General features: G+C 35.6%; 2 long non-coding RNA genes across 3 annotated transcripts in view; both read right to left on the reverse strand.

Annotated features, from left to right (window-relative positions):
* The window catches only part of LOC141370728 (uncharacterized), a 491,014-nt gene extending 480,252 nt beyond the window's left edge, over nt 1-10,762 (reverse strand). The window contains exon 1 of one of the 2 annotated variants that reach the window (XR_012375031.1): nt 10,646-10,762. This is a non-coding gene — a long non-coding RNA (uncharacterized lncRNA). The remainder of the gene's footprint in view (nt 1-10,645) is intronic. The other variant, XR_012375030.1, reaches the window with a different exon arrangement.
* Nucleotides 10,763-12,656: 1,894 nt separating this feature from the next.
* The window catches only part of LOC141370729 (uncharacterized), a 94,952-nt gene continuing 86,990 nt past the window's right edge, over nt 12,657-20,618 (reverse strand). Inside the window, exon 3 of the long non-coding RNA XR_012375032.1 lies at nt 12,657-12,783. This is a non-coding gene — a long non-coding RNA (uncharacterized lncRNA). The remainder of the gene's footprint in view (nt 12,784-20,618) is intronic.

Genomic DNA, 20,618 nt, shown 5'->3' on the forward strand with positions numbered 1-20,618 from the left:
CTGCAGAGGGGTCCTCAAGAAATTAAAGTTATTTGAGAGTTGGTGGCCCAAAGGGGTATCAGACATGGTGATAAAAAAATATGGCAGCAAAGTGACACTGGACCCTCAGTTCACACACCATGGTGGTACCCCAGAAAAATCTAAGCAAAAGAAAGAACTGATGGGTTGATAACCAAAGCTGATGTCAAGAGGATTAAAAATCTCAGCCAATGGCAGCTTGAGGCAGATCAAGATTGAGACAGAGACCCCTCCCACGAATAATGCATCCTCTGGAGTGAAGGGAAAAAGAGTAGGAAATACCAAATATGTAAAAATATAATATAAATATGTAGATAAGTATATAACATAAATATTAAATATGCATGACCGGGAGATCACTGAATTTGATGGAGTTTAACAATTAAGAAATCCTTAAAGCAACTGAGTTTTCCTAGAAGTGATTGGGTTGCTTTGTTACTATGAGAGGGAATAATACATGAGGTGAAAATATAATTACATTTTCATTATAGGAAAATAAAGAATGTTATATTTTACACATCTGAATTTTCATTCTTTGAAAATCATACTGACTTCATAAGGTTTTGAGCTAATATGACAGGAAGAATGGTGGCGCCAAGATGATGAGTCTTGCTTGGGGGCATGTCAATTTTAAGTAACAAGATAGGCAGTAGAAAATATGCTGTTGGTTGCTAGAATGCAAAACCAGAACCAGACTAGAAGATAAAGACAAAGTTATAGATTCATTCAGCAGTTATTAGAATGGAGGTGATAATTCCAGCCAGGGTGAATTTGCAAAGAAAAGCAAACAGGCAAAAGCTCTGAACCTCTAAATCGCTCCTTTAGGACATAAAGTGAGCTTTATATTTTAAATACTGGTGGAATTATTCAAGTATATAAAAGGACATGACATAAAATGTACACATTTTTTCCTGTGTCTTTTTCACTGATTAAACTGAATAAATCATATAGGAATTTAGTAGGGTTGTATTTTTCAACTATTTATTTTATATATTTATATCAAATGTTGTAGGTACATGGAGTAGGAAAGAAATCTCAAAAATGAAAATGCAGATTGCCAAAATACATGACAAAAGTTGAGAGATAAGGTTTAGAAAATTTCCCACAATAAAGAGCAAAAACAAAACAAAACAAAATCCAAAAGGCAGAAAATAAGAGAGAAATGATAGGAGATATAAACAAGTCCCAGGAGGTCCAACATCCAAATAACAGGAGTCAGAAAGAGAGAAATAAGAGAGAAGAAAAAAAGAGGAGAGGAGAGGAGGGGAGGGGAGTGGAAGGGAGAAAAGAAGATAGAGGAATAAAAATGATTTAAGAACGAATACAATTTCCCAGAGTAGTTTCTTCAGTGAATCATCTTACATGTTTGTGGTATGATAATCTCTGTTTACTGATTTTTATTTCACAGAATCAACCCACTGACATGTCACAGAAGATATCATTTTAATTCTAGAATAGAGCATAAATCCTATGAACCTTGACAATGTTTATATTGTAATTTAATACTGACAGTTTGAGATGTGGAGACAAAGGAAGAGACCCAATATAAGTGTTGGAACCCAGCTGTCTTCACATTAAATAGCACAGAGGAAAGAGAAATTGTTTCAAGTTAATAGACTACAAAACAAAGTTTTGAGAATATTATTAAAAGTCCTAATAGTCACTAACAGAAACCCTAGAAATAAGATTATATCTGACTAAATATGGAAGGCAGAGAAGATGGAGAGGGTAATACTGTGTGGCTAAGCAAAATTCCTGTGACAGGCAGCCTCCAAGATGGTCCCCAATGATCCCTGCCTCTTGGTATTGTAATCTTCTGTGTAATTCCATCCCCTTGAGTATAGACTGGATTTAATAACTCACTTTAAACAAAGAGAATATAATAAAAGTAATAAAAGGTCACTTCCTAGATTACGTTATGAAGAGACTTTGGCTCCATCTAGCGCACTCAAGCTATCTCTTGCTTGCTCTGAAGGAAGACAGCTGTCATGTTGTGGTTCTCCCGTGACATGGAACTGAGGGAGGCATCCAGCCTTTGAGGAACTGAATCCTACCAAACAACCATGCAAGTAATCTTGGAAGCAGATCCTCCTTTGGTTAAGAGTTCAGATGAGAATGCAGCTTGAGCTGACACCTCGATTTCACTCTTACAAAAAATTCTGAGATGAAGGACATAGCTAAGTCATACCTGGATTCTTGACTCCTTGACTATGAAATATACTAAAAATGGGGTTATTGAATTAGAAGAAAAACCAAAGAAGCTGTCCAAGAATGAGAAAAAATATGTGCAAAAATAGGAAAATTATTAAAGCAAAGATAACAGACAAGAAGTCCAACTTAAAAAAACAGTTATTTTCAAGGACAAATGAGAACAAATGGAGTCAAAGCAATAATCAATGAAGGCAAGAACATTTTCCTGAACAATAAAGATCTGAGCCTGTAATTCAAAAAAGCTTGGGATGTTGTATACAACATTGATGAATAGAGACCCATGCTTAGAATGGGAAAAATCATTTCAGAGATGAAGGGGTTTTGGAAAGCCTATAAATATTCAGGAAGAATACATGGAATCAAATTTTTAAAAATGAATAAAACTCATTCTCTCAGACACTGGCCACTAGAAGAGTGAAGCAATATCTATAGAGTTTTGAAGAAAAAGTGACTATGTTGTAAGACTGTTTGTGCACATAAGCTCCTGGAAGGCACCCTAAGACATAAAGCGGCTATGAAAACAACCCATTAACTCCTCACTTAAAAAAAATATGTAGAGAAAAATTTTACCCAACTGAATAATCAATAAAAATATTTATTTGGTAATAAAAAAACTGGGATACAAACAGTTTGTGGAAAAGATTTTTATCAGTTAAATAAGTGGGATGAAATGTAAATAATAATATGTTAATATTCAACTGATACTAAAAGTAAATGTGTGTGAATTCTTCATTGTTCATGCATAGCAAGAGTTTCAAAAGTAATTTCATTTTTACTGAATTTGATGAAGACACTATTCTAGAAGGTCTTTGAAAAGGGGAAAGAGAACCAGTAGAAGAATTTATCAGTTAAATTTTACTGTATAACAAACCACTCTAAAGCTCACTGAGGTAAAACAACATTTAGCTCATGATTCTGTGGGTAAGCAATTTAAATTATGTTCAGCCAGCCAGTTGTTCTCTTCTCAGCTGGCATCACTAATCCATCTGTGATCAGCTGTCAGGTGGCCTGGGAACTAACTAGTTATAGGATGGTTTCTGCTGGGACAGCCCATGTTTGCTCCATATTGTCACACATGTTCCAGGATGATAGCCTATGCTTTCTCACATGGAAATAGTAGGAAGTTTTTAAGAAAGCAATGGGAAACATGCAAGGCCTCCTCAGGTCCAAGCCTAGAACATGATCACACTTTGTATTTTGTTGGTCAAAGCAAATTATAAGGCCAGCCCAGACTTGAGGGATAGAAAAATTGACTCTAACTTCTGATGGGAAATTCTGCAAAATTACATTGCAAAGGGCCATGGAGACAAAAGGGAAAATAATTGTGGCCAATTCTGCAAACAATCTAGCACACCCTGATATCTGGCCACGATTATTCACATCCTTCCAACAGGCAAAATACACTCATTTCCCCCGCCCCCCATACAACCCAAAGTGTAATCTAATCACTGCATTATGCTCAAAGCTCAGAATTTTAAGATCTACAACTGGTCTAGATGCAGTTCTTCTTGACCTAGAGACCTGTGATCTAAAAAGACAAGTTATCTATCCCCTAAACAACCACCTACAATAATGAAACAGAGCAGGATAACCACAACAGACACTCCCATTAAAAAAAAAAAGAGAGAGAGAGAAGGATCAAAGATACATAACAGTTATAGTCCATAGAAATTCTGAAATCCAGCCCAGCAACAGTTTCTAGGATCCCCTACTCAGAGGTAGGAAATGTTCCTTGATTAAGTCTCAGTTCTGATCCCTGGAAGTAGCTTCCAAATAAATTGTTCTTTATGACCCTTGGCCCCACCCTGTGGATGTCCTTTCTTTTTTTAATCCTGCCACATCACCTTGAATAAAAGCCTGCTTGATGACACTGTGGCCCTGTTGCCTTTTTTTTTTAATTTTTTCCTGTCACCTCTTTTATCACAACAGCTGACTCCCTGAAAATCCTCAGAAGAACTACAATGTGAACATATGAAGTCCAAGGGAACCATCAAAATTCACTCTAAATTGCTGACCCACAGAATCTGAGTTAAATAAATGTTGTTTCAAGCCACTTAATTTTCAGGTGGTTTGTTACACCAAAATAATTCATAAAGTTTTTAAAAACAGCATTCGTACTGCAGAAGACAAAGCCAAAAAAAAAAAATCACAGTCTTTATAAAGAGAGACGATAAAGCCAAAAGGAACATAAAAATGAGATGACAACATCAGCATATTGTTCACACAAAAAAAAAAAAAAAAAAAAAGACAGTTACTCCTTCAGGTAAAAAGAAAATGCTCTCATTAAGTTCAAAACAAATTTCAACTACATGTGGCTAACAAGAAACATCTAAAATGACATGACAGAGAACTGTCCAAAATAAAATAGTGAAAAAATTATTAGGCAAATAGAAGCAAAAATAAATAAGTGGTTGCATTATTATTATGTAATTAAAGACCCAAAGCTTCAATGGTCTATTTTTTAGAAAAGATAAATCAATAAGAAATACATATCTGTTGTGAATCATTATTACTGAGTATCATCAAAATATATAAATATTATAAATACAAAAAAATAAAATAGGTATTTACAAATTATTGAACTTGAATCTTATTAATAAGATTGAATGATTTAGGATACAATATCCTATGTAAGAAAGCATATAAAGAATACATTATTCTCAAGCATTCCTAAGACATGTCTAAAATTTGATCAGAAGATAATAAAATAGTTCGAAAAATCCCCAAAATAAAAAATTTCAATGGTTCATTTTCTGACCCTATGGCTGGGGCCCTTAATCAGAAGTCTATGTATAGGCTTCAGAAAATCCATGCAACTCCTGACATTGGATTTTGTGTTTATAAGCATTTTTCTCAGTATTGAGTACATAGTATTCATCAATTTTCCAAAGGGCTCCAATCTCTCATAAAAATTAAATTGGGAACCAATAAATACAATTTTAGGTGAAATACTAAAACCCAGTCACATAAAACTTTTTTTAAAAAAAAAGAATATTTTAAACAATACTGTTAAATTGAATATAATACACAGTTCAAACTACTGTTCCCATTTAGTGAACAGGTAGGTGTGTGTAATCAAAATTGCTTTGGGTCCGGCAGTGGACATGAAGTTTCATATCTGTTAATCAATGATCCATAAATAAAAGCATTTTTGTCACTATATCGAATCCAGCTACATATTGCAATATGTAAGCTGGTTTACTGTTGTGTGTAACTTTCATCAATTAGAACTTTTCCCTTGCAAGTAAAACTTAAGTCAAAATGGCCTAAGCAAAAAAGAATTTAATGATAATGAAATTATAATTTCTAGGAATAGGTTTATCTTGATGCAGAAGCTCAAACTGTGTCATCCAGAACCTGGCATATTTCCAACTCTATTTCCTGGTCTGTTTGCAGATAGGCTCCTCCATTATATAAGCAAGAGAGCTTGAGCAACTCCAAAAACTTATACAATCTCATATTACATTTGGGTGGCAAATTGCATCTCCCCCTATCCCAAAAGTCTCTGGAACCAGTGCAACCACTATAAAAAATGGTATGGAGGCTCCACAAAAATTAAAAATTGAACTACCATATGATCAAGCAATTCCACTTCTTGGTATTCATCTGAAGAATACAAAAACATTAACTCAAAAAGATATATGCATGTCTCACTGCAGCATTATTTACAACAGCCAAGACATGGAAATGACCTAAGTGTCCACCAAAATATGAATGGATAAAGAATTTGTGGGGCACTTGTGTGTGTGTGTGTGTGTGATGATATTCAGCCACAAAAAAATAATGAAATCTTGCCATCTGTGACAACATGAATGGATCCTGAAGGCATTATGCTAAGTGAAATAAGTTAGTGAGTCTGACAGAGAAAGACAAATATCAAATGACCTCACTTATATGTAAAATCTTAAAAAGAAAACACACACACACACACACACACACACACACACATGAACTCATAAATACAGAGAACAGATTGGTGGTTACCAGAGGCAGGGGGTGGCGGTTAGTGAAATGGGTGAAGGGAGTCAAAAGGTACAAATTTCCAGTTACAAAATAAATAAGTCATGAGGATGTAATGTACAGCCTGATCTGTAGTTAATAATATTGCATCGTGTATGTGAAAGCTGCTAAGAGAGTAGATCTTAAAAGTTCTCCTCACAGGAAAAAAAAGTATGTAACTGTGTATGATGACAGATGTTAGCTAACTGTGATGATCATTTCACAATACAAAGACTGAATCACTGCATCGTATACTTGAGACTAATATAATATTATATGTCAATTATGCCCTAATAAAAATATTTTTAAAATAAAAATTATGGATACATATACTGTCTGGCCCAGCAGTTTCACTTCTATGAGTTTACCTGAGAGAATATTGCATAAAGATGCACATTGTTTTAGTGGCAAAAAAGCAAACTGGAAACAACATAAATATCCACCAACCACAGAATAAACAGATTGTGGTATAATCATTACATAGCTTGCAAAGTTATAAAAGAATCTACTTGCCTATCATGAATAAATCTTGAAAACACTGTTGAATGAAGGAAAAAAACCTGTATTTGCATTATCTCATTGTTCATACAATGAAAATAAAATCAAATAAATGTCTAAATTTTAGCTGTTTAACTAAACCTTGAACTCTTTTGATGTTTATCATCATTTCACACATTTCAGTAAAATCAAATCAGACCAATTCATTATTCATATTCCTGGAAGATAGTGGGATAATTGAATTCTTCACTTACAAAAATATTATCTTATTTATAACTGAAATCCCAATGCATAGAAATTCAGTAGAGATAATTAATGGGAGTTAAAGGAGTCTTTTAAAAAGAAGTTCAATGAAGTGGAAATGTCACATAAAAGAAAAGCACAATATGAAAGTTAAAAAAAAAAGACTAGCACAATGAGAGAAGACATGGGACCAAAAAGTGTTCAAAGAATGTCTAAGAGCTTAACCTTCCTGACCTCAGCATAGCTGAAGAAAATAAAACTTATTTAACATTTCTTGGGCTTCAGAATGTATTGTACATTGAAGGAACACAAGATAAATTATTTAGACTGTTTCAACTGAGATTGGCAAAATCCCAACCTGTCATAAACAGGGTTTAAAAAGCTTGATACTGCATAAATAATTCATAGTTTCTAAACCAGAAAATTTTTAAATCTGAAACCCTGCACTGAATAGAAGACTCTATATCAACCACAGGGCACTCATCTCCCTTCAGGAGTTGACTGAGATATTTTATAAAAAGGTCACCATCATAAATAACAGCACAATATTTCATCTTTCATTTCCTATTTTCAAAATGTAAACCAAACACAGGATATATAGGAGATATGTCATAGCAATTTCTAAGTAAACAGAGCAACAGAAACACCACCTATACATTCTTATATTTATTATGCAAACTGCATACCAAATTACCTTGTCTTTTTCTTTTTATAGGAGGTTCAGGTTAATTTTATATTTACCTAAGTTCCATATCATAAAAGATTCCCATGATACAATGTGCTTTTAAAGTTAGGCACAAATTATAAACTCCTTAGGAAGAAATCTGACTACAGAATGTTTCTAGGTTTTTACAAGAATTTATCTTTCACATTTTCTTGCCCACAACAAACGTGACCTAATTTTCTTAATAACTTGCCTTTATCAATTACACCCAAAGCATTCAATTAGGCTAATAATACAGAAGTATCTCTTTCTTCCCACATTCATGTTTCACTGGTTTACATAAAAATTCACTCAGCTGCCATGATGGAAGTAACGACTATAACTGACCAACAGGTTTGGGAACAAGCACATTTTATCTGAGGGAAGAATTAAACACATTAGGACACCTGGTGAGAGTTGACCTGCATTGGCATAGCCATGGCGTTTTATGAGGAGCAGTCAAAATGTTTTACAAGAGAAATAGAGAGCACTGCTTAAGCTGGTGAGTATATTAAGTGGAGGTCAGATAAGAGCACTTCCACGGTATAATAAGGAAAACAGCTACTATCTGTGAGTGTTCACTATGGACCTTGGCACTATTCCAAGTGCTTTACTGACCATCAGTCTGATTTAAATAAATCAGCAGGCGATGAGACAAGTGTTCCATGTGATAATGTCCTTAACACAGAAGCAGATTAACTAATTTTTTTTCAAGAGGGGTCAAGGTAGACTTTCCAGAGTTCCTTTGCATTTAAAACCTTGCATAATTCAGCCCCAAATGCCCTGACTAGTCTTATCTTCCACTGTTTTCCCACTTAAACCTACTACTCCAGCAAGAACATCTAGTCATCATCCCCGTAACAGGGTTGTGTCTACAGCAAAGGGGTTAAGAGAGCTTTGATTTTTCTCACACTGCTGGGTTGTCTCCATACTGTACCTTAATGGCAGTGGGACCATGGCTGGGTTGCCCAGCCTTTTTGAGTCAGTTTCCTTATTTTTTTAAAAAATGGGAATAATACAGTAATGAAGATAGACAATACCTACCTCATAAGTGAAATATTGCCTGTAAGGTACCTGACCAATGCTTGGAACATGCTAAGTGCTCAATAAATGTTGCCTATTATTATTGTTTTAGAATAGTACTTACACTATTTTATAATATATTAATTATTAATAATTATTAATATTAAGCATTAATTATAAAGAAGTCTGAGGGGCGCCTGGATGGCTCAGTCAGTTAAGCGTCTGCTTTTGGCTTCAGGTCATGATCTCAGGGTCCTGGGATCCAGCCCCACATCAGGCTTCCTGCTCAGCAGGGCGTCTGCTTCTCCCTCTCCCTCTGCTCCTCCCACCCTGCCCGTGTTCACACTGTCTCTCTCTCTCTCAGATAAATTTTAAAAAAAAAAGTTTGAGAACAAATGGGCACTTTCTTCTAATATTTTCTACCACTTAAAATAGAACAACTTTGAATAACCACGTAGTGCTTTTTTCCTTTATGTAATAAAAATATTACCAAATTCCAACACTAATTTATAGCACTCCTGGTTAAAGTAAAAAAGACTAAAATAAAAAATACACATTTAGGGAGCGCCTGGGTGGCTCAGTCAGTTAAGCGTCTGCCTCCGGCTCAGGTCATGATCTCAGGGTCCTGGGATGAGTCCGGCGTTGGGATCCCTGTTCAGTGGGGAGTCAGCTTCTCCCTTTCTCTCCCTCTGCCCCTCCCCACTACTCGTTCTCTCTCTAACAAAAAAATAAATAAATAAAATCTTTAAAAAAATACACATTTAGGCTTTTGAAGTCTCACATAAAGATACCAATATTTTGTTTAGTATAAAGTAAACAACACTCCAAAATAGTCAACAGTGATCAAGTATTTCTATGTGTTTAGCACTATGGTAAGTGCTTTATATGGACTATCTCATTCAATGTCCAGAAAACAATGTAAGTAAGCATGACTATTACTATCCGTTTTCTTTTCAGGTGAAGAAAATGAAGCTTAGAGCTCTTAGCAATTTGTCTAAAATCACCTACCCAGTGAATAGTGGAGTCAGGATTTGAACTCAGTCTGACGCCAGAGCCAAAGTTTTAAAGCTCTGTGTTATGCTGCCAGGATTCTTACTGATGAAGATCAAAAATTCAAGGGCTTACAAGGTCAAATCAGAGACCTTCCAGAACAAGGTTGAAGGCTGCAAGTCCTACTGACAATGTTCCTTCCAGCCCTACTCCAAGTGCTGTTTCACAGGAATAGGAGAGATGTTATGATGTATTGGGAAGACCACAGATCGCAGGGTTCTTGGGAAGTAATGTAGATCTGGGATGTTGCACAATCTTTGTGAAAGCTTTTCTTTCTGGAAGGGATCCATTTCAGGACAATGTCTGACTCTCGTGGTTTGAGGAATGCTGAGAACTATAAACTTTTTCTAATGTTCTGCTGGCAAATATCCTGTACTGTAGGGTCCATAGTTATGGTAATGGGGACAGGGATAGAAATGGTTCCTGATTAGCTAACGATGACAGAGTTTTTAATTATAATAATTATTGTGGTTTATTTACTACTATTGTTCCCACTACCTCTCTTGGGTCTTCCTTTATGCCATCTCTTCCCCACTCTCAATTCCTGACATTTCCTATCATTTAAATAAATCTATCAGATTATACCCAGTCACATCCTGGGCAGCTTTTCCTGACTATCCTAGCTCACCATGATTGCTCCTGTACATGAATTCTTATAGTGGTTATTGTCCCCATCCGTTTTCACACTGCTGGCTGGTTTTGCATGCACACTTGCCCTATCTCTACTTACACAAAAATTATAAATTCCTTGAGTATTGCACTATGTCTTATATGTCTCATCACCCTCAGTATCTTCCTTGTGAAACACATTCAACCAAAATACACTGATTTTCTACTTGAAGGAAACATAACCACAGCATAGCAGCATTGGAAATCATTTCGCGTCAGGATCTTTCTTACCCACTCTTGTGATCGGCATACCAAAGAGGAGGAACAAGATGTGATGTGATGGAACAGGCAGGGAATGGGGGCAAGCTTGTTCGTTGAAAGGATTTAGGAGTTCACTCTATGGTCCTGAGAGAAGAAATTTCAGTCACCCCATTGTTAACACAAACAATCCCAAAATGAATAAACAGAAGAAACTAAGCCCAGACTAGTCTCTAAGTTATTAATGCTGGAGACCCTCCAACACAGCGTGAATCAGAAATTCCATGGCCTACATATGAGGTAGCAAGGACAGTGCTCAGGTTACTGAAGAGCCCCTGTCCGAAAAACACAACATCAAAGAAACCAAGGCTCGAAGATGTTAGCTCATTTTTCTCTAAAAACAGAGCTGCTTAACGTCAGAGCTTAGGTGAAAATGTGGGTCTCATTTCTTGCACTGTCTCTCATTGAACAATACACAAATGATTATCAAAAAAGGTTTTATTTTCATTTTATAAGCCTTGACTCATTATGACACTAAAAAAAAAAAATCTAGGGTATAATTAGAACCAATTTAGGATTATTTAAAATAGAATCAAGCTAATAAGACTCTGCCACAAGTTCCCTTATCCCTCACCTAGGACCTTGACATTTTAATGAAAGATGCAATTTGAATAATTACTTTTTCAAAATATGTATTTGTTTTATTTTTACCTTTAACCTTAACACAAAAGACTGATGGGATATTTCCATTCTCATATAATGGCAAGTAAGGTTTTTCCCATTTTTTTAAATATCAAAATACATTTAAATTTAAGAATAATTTTCAAAATGATGAAATGTTCTGGAAAAAAGAAAATAAGAATTATCGCATGGAAAGCACAGCCACCAAGACATGGAAGTCACCAAGAGGATAAACAGAAAAGAGCAACCGATTTTCACATATAGCAAAGATACAAAGTCCTGAGGTTGATGTTAAAGCCATTTTGGTGGTAAACCTGTCTTCAAAACAAAGCTATTTAAAAGTGTATCCTTAATTAAGAAAAATGGAACTTTTCATTAAAAAATATGCACTTAGAACAATCTTGAAGGATTTCTGAGAGTTATTTAGTGAAGACTCACAAAGCCTGTCTTTGAGTCAATTTCAACACCCTCCCTGCCCCTTGCTGCAGCCCAGCAGTCAGTCCACAAGCAAGGTCTGCCTGCTCCATCGACACCAGCATCTATCTCTAGGTCTCCCTGTCTCCAACATCATTCCTCTCTTCCATGTCACTAGCATCTCTTATCCCTGGACTAATAGCATTGCTGCTTTTTCAGTTTACTTTTGCTTTTTCCCCCCTTGGTTGTGGGTAATCACATTTTCTTTTCTATATGTTTATTTTCAAAATTTTATATAATGAATATATTATTTAATAACCATAAAATATGAATGAATGCTTTTAAGATGCATATTCTATATTATTAAATGTTTATACTTATATATTTATTACATAAATGTAATATATTTTATAAAATACAGATTTAGCACTGAGCCAGACACTTTCATGCCACCCTCATTTATCCACTCCACAAAACTGCCTTATCAAGGTCATAAATGACCTCCACATTACCAAGCCCAGTGGTCAGTTCTCAGGCTTCATCTCATCTGATCCATTGGCAGCATTTAACACTCTCTCTTCCTTGAAAAATTTTATTTGATTTCCAGTATACCCAGTGCTCCTGGTTTTCCTTTTACTTTCTTGGCTGCCCCCTTCTTTACTGTCTCCTCCTCTTCTCCCTAACTTAACAATACCCCAGGACTCAATCCTTGAACTGCCTCTTCACTCCCTCTGTAATCCAATCTCATAGCTTTAATAACTGAAACCTCCTAAATGTGTATCTTCTGCCCAGACCTCTCCCCTGAAAATCCCACTCGTATGGCCAACTCCCTACCTGCCCCCCGCACTTAGATGTCTTAGGCATCCCAATAAACTTCATCCTGGAAATTCCCTTGGCCTCTTATCAATGCTGTAACCCTTATTTTCAGGACCCCACGTCACTTTCCTGGTTTGTATCTTTGTTTTGGTGAAAATTCCATGTAAATTTCTAAGAAAGGATGCATCAGAGGCAAATGATTTGAGGCCTTGCTTTCAGAAGTATCTTTATTCTATCTTCACACTTGATTGGCAGTTTGGCTGAAAATAAAATTTCAAGAAATGTCCCGTCTCTATTTATTTGTGCTCTATCTTCCAGAAATTTCTCAAAAGTTGTAATGAATTTTTTTTAAATTACTGTTCCAAATTTTTTTCCCCAAGGACTCTTTTTATTCTCCAAAGGTACTTTTGTTTCTAGTACCCTTTTCTTGTTGAGGTTATGCAGTACCTTTTATGGTACTTAATACTAATGTCAAATAACATCTGATTCTCCTCTTGTTGAAGACTCAGGTGGGATTGCACTTTCTTGTCCCTTGAAGTTAGCATGGCCATAAGTCTTGCTTTGGCCAAATAATTTGAGAGTAAGTGAGTCTTGTCATTTGTAGATGGAAATATTTAACTCCAGTGCTGAAATCCTCAGCCTCTCTTCCTTATGATAGTGATGGTGTAAGCACGTATTGATATGAAGATCAAAGCAGCTTGGAATACATAGAAAACAGCAGCCCAGGAGAGAAGTGTGGATCTGCAGCAGACAGTGTACGAACAAGCAAAAAAAAAAAAAAAAAAAACAGTTTGTATTTAGGTACCCAGATTTGGGGGTTGTTTGTTATCACAGTCTATGGTATGCTATCCTGATTGATTCAATCATTGGTACCACAAGTGGGGTACTACCATAACAAACATCAAATATATAACATAGGTTTCGTGGATAGATAGCAGGTGCTGAAGAAACTGATTATCAGAGGCAGGAAACATGGTGATTCATGCTATGTAATTACAAAATCATTGGTACCACTATGAACCAGGAGTCAGACTGTATTGTTATTGATCTCACAGTTCCGAAGGCAGAGGTAGGAAAAACAGAACTGAATTCTGTGACAGGTTTCTGTGGGTAGTGTTTGACAAGATACAAGAAATAGATGAGGAAAAAATTGTCCAGCCTTCAAGTAGGAAAGAAAAGAAAGAAAAAGAGTCCAGAAATCTGAGGACATGTTAGGAAGTAACTAATTTTCTAAACATAAGCAGTAAGAAATAAAATTGAGAAAGTCCTAAAATTAGGGAGGCTCATTAAAACTCAATCTTAAGAAAGGATTAAAGTTATGATATAGTTGCCATAACCATTATCAAAGCCTCTGCATAGTTTAAGTGTTCTTGGATCACCCAGCAAATTCTTTTAATTAGATAAAAACCATAAAGAGATGCTAAACAATACCTCTTATTGAAATCTAATAGACCCAAAATCTTAAGCTGCTAAATTTCCTCAGAGATGAATGCTCCAATCTCCTGTCCGGGAAGGATTAGCCTATCTAGAGTCATCTCACTGAGTGGAGGAAGGCAGAGAGCTGAAAGCTTTCCATTCAATATAAACACTTTCATTTAATCTCATGTTCTTCAGGATGACACCCAAAGCTCCAGAGAATAAATCTCTATTCTCCGGTTCAATACACATAATGTAGCTATTGTTGTCTCCCATCCCATAGGGATTTTTTTTCTGTCTGAGTTCATTCCTTTTTGTCCCTTCTCTGTCATTTTTGTGGAGTTATGGGAGAGGATAAAGGAAAACATAAGTGTCCAATGAACCATATTTAACCAGAAGTCTACAATAGCCCTTACCTGATCTCTTCAGTGCCCTATAAACTGTTCTCAACACCATAGCCAGAATGATCCTTAAAACATAATTCATATTTCCTTATATTAAACCCTCTTGGATATCCATTGCATTAGAATAAAATCCAATTCCCTCACCCCCACCAACCATGATCTACAAGTCCACACACGATCTGAACCTTGCAGATATTTTATCACGTCTCACACATTATCTCATTTTCTATGTGTAAGCCACTCTAGATTTGTGTATGTTCCTTGAACATGGCGAGATTCATCTCTACCTTAGGGCTGTGTTCTCTTGCTGTTTCTTCTAGGAATCCTCTGTCCCTAAGTTAGTACAGGGCCAGTTCTTTTTCATTTAGTTCTCAGCTCAAATATGACCTCTTCAGAGATGTTTACAACAGCCTGATTCCACCCCACTCCCAGTCTCTATATATCATACCCCCTGGTTTTATTTCTTTCATACAGTACTTAATAATTCAGTAACTATACAGTAATTAATAATTATCCCATCCATTATCTGTCTCCTTCCAGTCAAACCCCTTACAAAAGAATGTGAACTTAAGAGACCTTGTTCGTCTCATTCATCAATATTTACCTAGTATGGAATATTACCTGGCAAGATCAGGCACCTAGCGTATCTTTAAATTAATAAACACATGACTAAGCAAATGATTTCTATATTATGTTCTAAATTAGAATTATTTATGCACTTCATTTATCATTTAACTCTGTCAAATTGAACTTTAAAAAAAGTATGTATTTCTCCTTTCTTGCTAAGATAAAAATATAACTTGCCGAAGAGTCTTGCTGAGAACTGCAAGAAATATGGGATAAAATACTACTACTACTACTAATAGTAATGATCAGAGACCCATAAAGACAATAACTGAAGGAGCAAGATCATGGACAGAAAAAAACCACAAATCAGTAAGCCAGTGTTCTGTGAATTCATTTTTCCTTGAGGTATTTGTCAATTGCAGAACAGCAATTACAAGATTAGAGACCAGAATTCCTAGCAAAGAAAAACCCCTAATAGGCAGTAGAGAGCCCAGCAGAGCTTTTGGCAATATTATTGCAGAGAGAAAGAAGTGCAGAACACCAGAAAGAGTAAGTATGAAGAAAAATATAAACAAATATTAATTGTACTAAACAGTAATAAAGTCTTGTGAAGATTTAGGTATATGTAGGATTTAAATGACTTTAAAAAATAACAAATGGCAGGATTAGCGGGAGTAAATGTAGTTTAAATATTCTAAGTAGAGCATGTGTCTAGGAAGTAGAAAAATACAAGTTTCTATTTGACTTTATTCAGCAATGAGTGCATATTTTAAACACTAAGGTAACTACTAAGAGAAGAGAAAAAATAGTGTGTAACTAAAAGGTAAGAGTACAAAAAAAGAAAGATAAAAACAAGTGGGAAATTAGGAAATAAATAAGATTGTAGATATAAATTCAAATAAATCAGTAATTAGTAATTGGATTAATTAGTGCAATTAAGAGATTGATATCCAATTTGGTTTAAAAAAAGACTAATGCTGATTATGAGTCAGACTTTAAATATGAGAACACAGGTAGAAAGGCAAAGATGGAAAACATGCAAATAAGAACAAAGGGGATGTTATTGTAGCTATTCTAGTATGGCAAAATATTCTTAAAGACAAGAAGTATTTCTAAAGATAAAGACCACTCTTTTAAAATGATTAAATAATCAATTTACCAGGGACATATAACAATTCTGAATTTATATGCACTCAATAATGTAGATTCACATATATAAATGTGCATGAGTGGGAGACTTTAATATATCTCTCTCAATAACTGATAAAAGAAATACAAAAATCCAGTAAAGATCTGACAGACTATACATGTATGTGTACACACATGCACACACATGAATTTATATATATATAAATATATATGATACACATACACACACAGAATCCTGCCCTAAGAATGGCAGGATATATATTATTTTCAGGAACAGTACAACATCAGTGTAACATTTATCAAAATAAAACATGTGTTGATCCATAAAGCAAATATCAACACAGGTAAAGAATTGGGATTTTTCAGAGTATCGTCTATGGCCACAAAGTAATTAACTAGAATCCAACAACAAGAAAACTAGAAAATCTCCACATTTTGTAAAAATGAGGGGATAGACTTCTGCAGCCATGAATCAAAGATACCTAGTAAGACTAACAAGAAAAAAATATATGTTGGGAAGATCCAAGGAACCAATAATAGAAATGAAAAGGAGGACACCATGCCACAGATCATACAAATATTTAAAGAGATGAGATGATTTTATGAAAAAATCCATACCAATAAATTTGAAAATTTAGATGTAGACAAATTTCTACAAAAGCTTAACTCAGCAAAAAGAAAGGAGAAGTCTGAATTTTCTTGTATTTTTCAAGATATTAAATCTGTAATTTAAAACCTCCACACAAAGAAATCTCTAGACTTATATAATATATAACATCATCAGAGACAAAATTTCGAGGAAGAAACATCAATCCTGATCTTGCACAAATGCTTCCAGAAGTTAGAAAAAGAGAATGATTTCTCAAATCATTTTATGAAGTCACTATAAAGCAAAATCTAATTGGGCATCACAAGTTAGGAAAATCATAAGCTAACTTCTATCAAGCATGTATGCAAAACCCCTAAGTAAGCAAACCTAACCCAGCAATATATAAAAAGGATAACACACATCATGACTCTAGGGAGTATTCCAGAAATATGAGATCAGTTTAACATCTGAAAATCAATCAGTGTAATTTTCCACAGTAACAGAATAACAAAGAATTATAAAAACAGTTCAATAAATGCATAAAAATATTTGCTAGAAGAAAACACTCCCAGCAAACATAATTTTTTTAAAGATTTTATTTATTTATTTGACAGAGAGAGAGAGAGCACAAGCAGGGGGAGCAGCAGAGGGAGAGGGAGAAGCAGGCTCCCCGCTGAGCAGGGAGCCTGATGTGGGGCTTGATCCCAGGACCGTGGGATCATGACCTGAGCCCAAGGCAGACGCTTAACCGACTGAGCCACCCAGGCGCCCCTCAAACATAATTTCTATGGGTGAATTTTTGAAAGCTTTCTCTCTAAGATTAGGAATAAGAAAAAGGTACTCCTATCACTACTTCTGTCCAACTTTTATCCTTTCCTCCCCACCTCCAGTGTTTTATTTATTTATTGTGTTTTTGATCAAGTGTGTATGGTTTAACTTACATTACCAAAATGTGCAAATAGGAGGTGCTATAATATTTGAACATGGAGCAAAATTCTCTTCTCAAGGACATTCTGACAGTTTTTCAAATGGGTAAAATACATTGTTACTGAAAGTTATCTGTTCTATCTCTTAAGCACAATTACTCCAATCTATATAAAGATTTTTTTCATTTGATTTGGGAGACACCAAACGCTAAGTGTGACCTTGGGCAAAGACACTTCATTGCATAAACTGTTCCTGGCTCACAGAGTTGCCATTGCTTGGAACGGGGCCTAGTGAAGAGTAAGTGTTATATAAGTACTTATTAAATAAGTAAATAAAACTACTGATCCATCTGCTATAAATACGTTAAGCATGTACCTTGAAAATAAGACATTCACAATAAAAATTAAAAAGACTCCATGACCTCCTTATATATAGGCGGGTCTCTGTTACTTTATATGATAACAAATCCAATTCAATAAGATTACCTTCAAAATACTATATATACTCTTCATTCATATTTGAGTACCTTAAGCTGCTTTAGCACTCCCCTCTGAAGCTCTTATGTAAGAAGCAGGCCTTAATAAAGCTCTGAGACATTCATCTGGTCCATGCCCTCAAGCTTTGGGGACAAGGCCTTTTTCCAGATTCAACACAATTGGATGTCCTGTTGAATTAACTGTCCCTGCCAGTCATCTCTGCATGGAACCATGAGGCAGACTCACCTTATTTGTAAGGCACCACCTACCAGGCCCTTCAAAGTACTGCGGAAAATACATGATGAATAATAAAACACACAAACAGAAAAGGCCAAAACTAGCTCTCAACAATATGCATTTCTTGCTGATCTGAATAGGAAAGAAGGGAAAAAAGCGTCTTATATATAATATATATCAATACCACATTATTATAGAAATTGCATAAAAAATTGTATGTAGTAAGTTTCACCAAAATTGATGACTTACATTTTATAAATGCAAAGCAAATAGTTATTCTAAAATAGCTGAATGCCTAGATAGTATTCTGTATATTGTTTATGACTGTTTTCCCTCATATTTTGCTTATTCTACCTATGTGCTTTGGACTAAATTGTATCCATCCCTCCCCCCTCAAATTCATATATTGAAGCCTAGTGTGATGGTATATGGAGATGGGACCTTTGGGAAGTAATTAAGTTGAGATAAGACCATGAGGGTAGGACCCTCAAGATGGGTTTAGTGCCCTTATAGGAAGACACCAGAGAGTGTACTCTCTCTCTCTCTTTCCCTTTCCCTCTCTCTCTTTCCCTTTCCCTCTCTCTCTCTGTTGCTCGCTCACTTGCTCTCACTCGCTCTCTCTCTGGCATGTGAAGATAAGGTTCAAGAATCATCTAGATGCCAGGAAAAGAGTCCTCATTAGAACCTGGCCATACTGGCACTCTAATCTTGGATTTCTAGCCTCCAGAACTGTGATAAAATGACATTTTTTGTTGTTTAAGCTGCCTGGTCTATGGTATTCTATGTGGCAGCCTGAGCTGACTAAGACACTATGTACTATGTTGTGGAGGTTTAAAACACTGCCTTTTGAATCTTAGCTGTTTTGTTTCCTGGTTTATGACCAAGGACAAGTCACCTTAATTTTTTTCAGATTAAATCTGTTTATCTGTTCAACACGGAAAATGTTTGTTCTGTCTTCTGCACAGACTTTTTAGAAGAAAACGATCAGTTGTTTTCTTATACACTAATGATGCAATTGTAGAAAGAGAAATTAGAGAAATGATTCCATTTACAATAGCACTAAAAAACATAAGATACCTCAGAATAAACCTAACCAAAGAGGTTTATTCTCTAGGAAATACAGAATGCTTATGAAAGAAATTGAAGAAAACACAAAAAGATGGGAAAACATTCCATGCTCATGGACCAGAAGAATAAACACTGTTAAAAATGTCTATGCTACCCAGGGCAATCTATACCTTCAATGCCATCCCGATCAAAATTCCAATGACATTTTTCAAAGTGCTGGAACAAACAATCCTAAAATTTGTATGGAATCAGAAAAGACCCCGAATCACCAAGGAAATGTTGAAAAAGAAAAACAAAGCTAGGGGTATCACATTGCCCGATTTAAGCTATATTACAAAGCAGTGATCACCAAGACAGCATGGTACTGGCACAAAAACAGACATATAGACCAGTGGAACAGAATCGACAGCCCAGATATGGACCCTCAACTCTACAGTCAAATAATCTTCAACAAAGCAGGAAAAAATATGCAATGGAAAAAAGACAGTCTCTTCAACAAATGGTGCTGGGAAAATTGGACAGCTATATACAGAAGAATGAAACTCGACCATTCTCTAACACCATACGCAAAGATAAACTCAAAATGGATGAAAGACCTCAATGTGAGACAGGAATCCATCAAAATCCTAGAAGAGAACATAGGCTGTAACCTCTCTGACATCAACTTTCAAGATACATCTCCAAAGGCTAGTGAAACAAAAGCAAAAATGAACTTTTGGGACTTTATCAAGATAAAACAGCTTCTGTACAGCAAAGGAAACTGTCAACAAAACAAAGAGGCAACCCACAGAATGGGAGAAGATATTTGCAAATGACACTACAGATAAAGGGCTGGTATCCAAGATCTATAAAGAACTTCTCAAACTCAACACCCCCAAAAAATAAGCCAAAAAATGGGCAGAAGACATGAACAGACACTTCTCCAAAGAAGACATACAAATGGCTAACAGACACATGAAAAAATGTTCATCACCTGTAGCCATCAGGGAAATTCAAATCAAAACCACACTGAGATAGCACCTTACACCAGTTAGAATGGCAAAAATTGACAAGGCAAGAAACAACAAATGTTGGAGAGGTTGTGGAGAAAGGGGAACCCTCTTACAGCATTGGTGGAAATGCAGGTTGGTAGAGCCACTTTGGAAAACAGTGTGGAGGTGCCTCAGAAAATTAAAAATAGAGCTACCCTATGACCCAGCAATTTCACTACCAGGTATTTACCCCAAAGACACAGATGTAGTGAAAAGAAGGGCCATATGCAC

Source organism: Callorhinus ursinus, unplaced genomic scaffold (assembly GCF_003265705.2).
Source record: "Callorhinus ursinus isolate GAN/ISIS: 27379988/994484 unplaced genomic scaffold, GSC_fseal_2.0 scaffold2, whole genome shotgun sequence".
NCBI classification, from domain to species: Eukaryota; Metazoa; Chordata; class Mammalia; order Carnivora; family Otariidae; genus Callorhinus; species Callorhinus ursinus.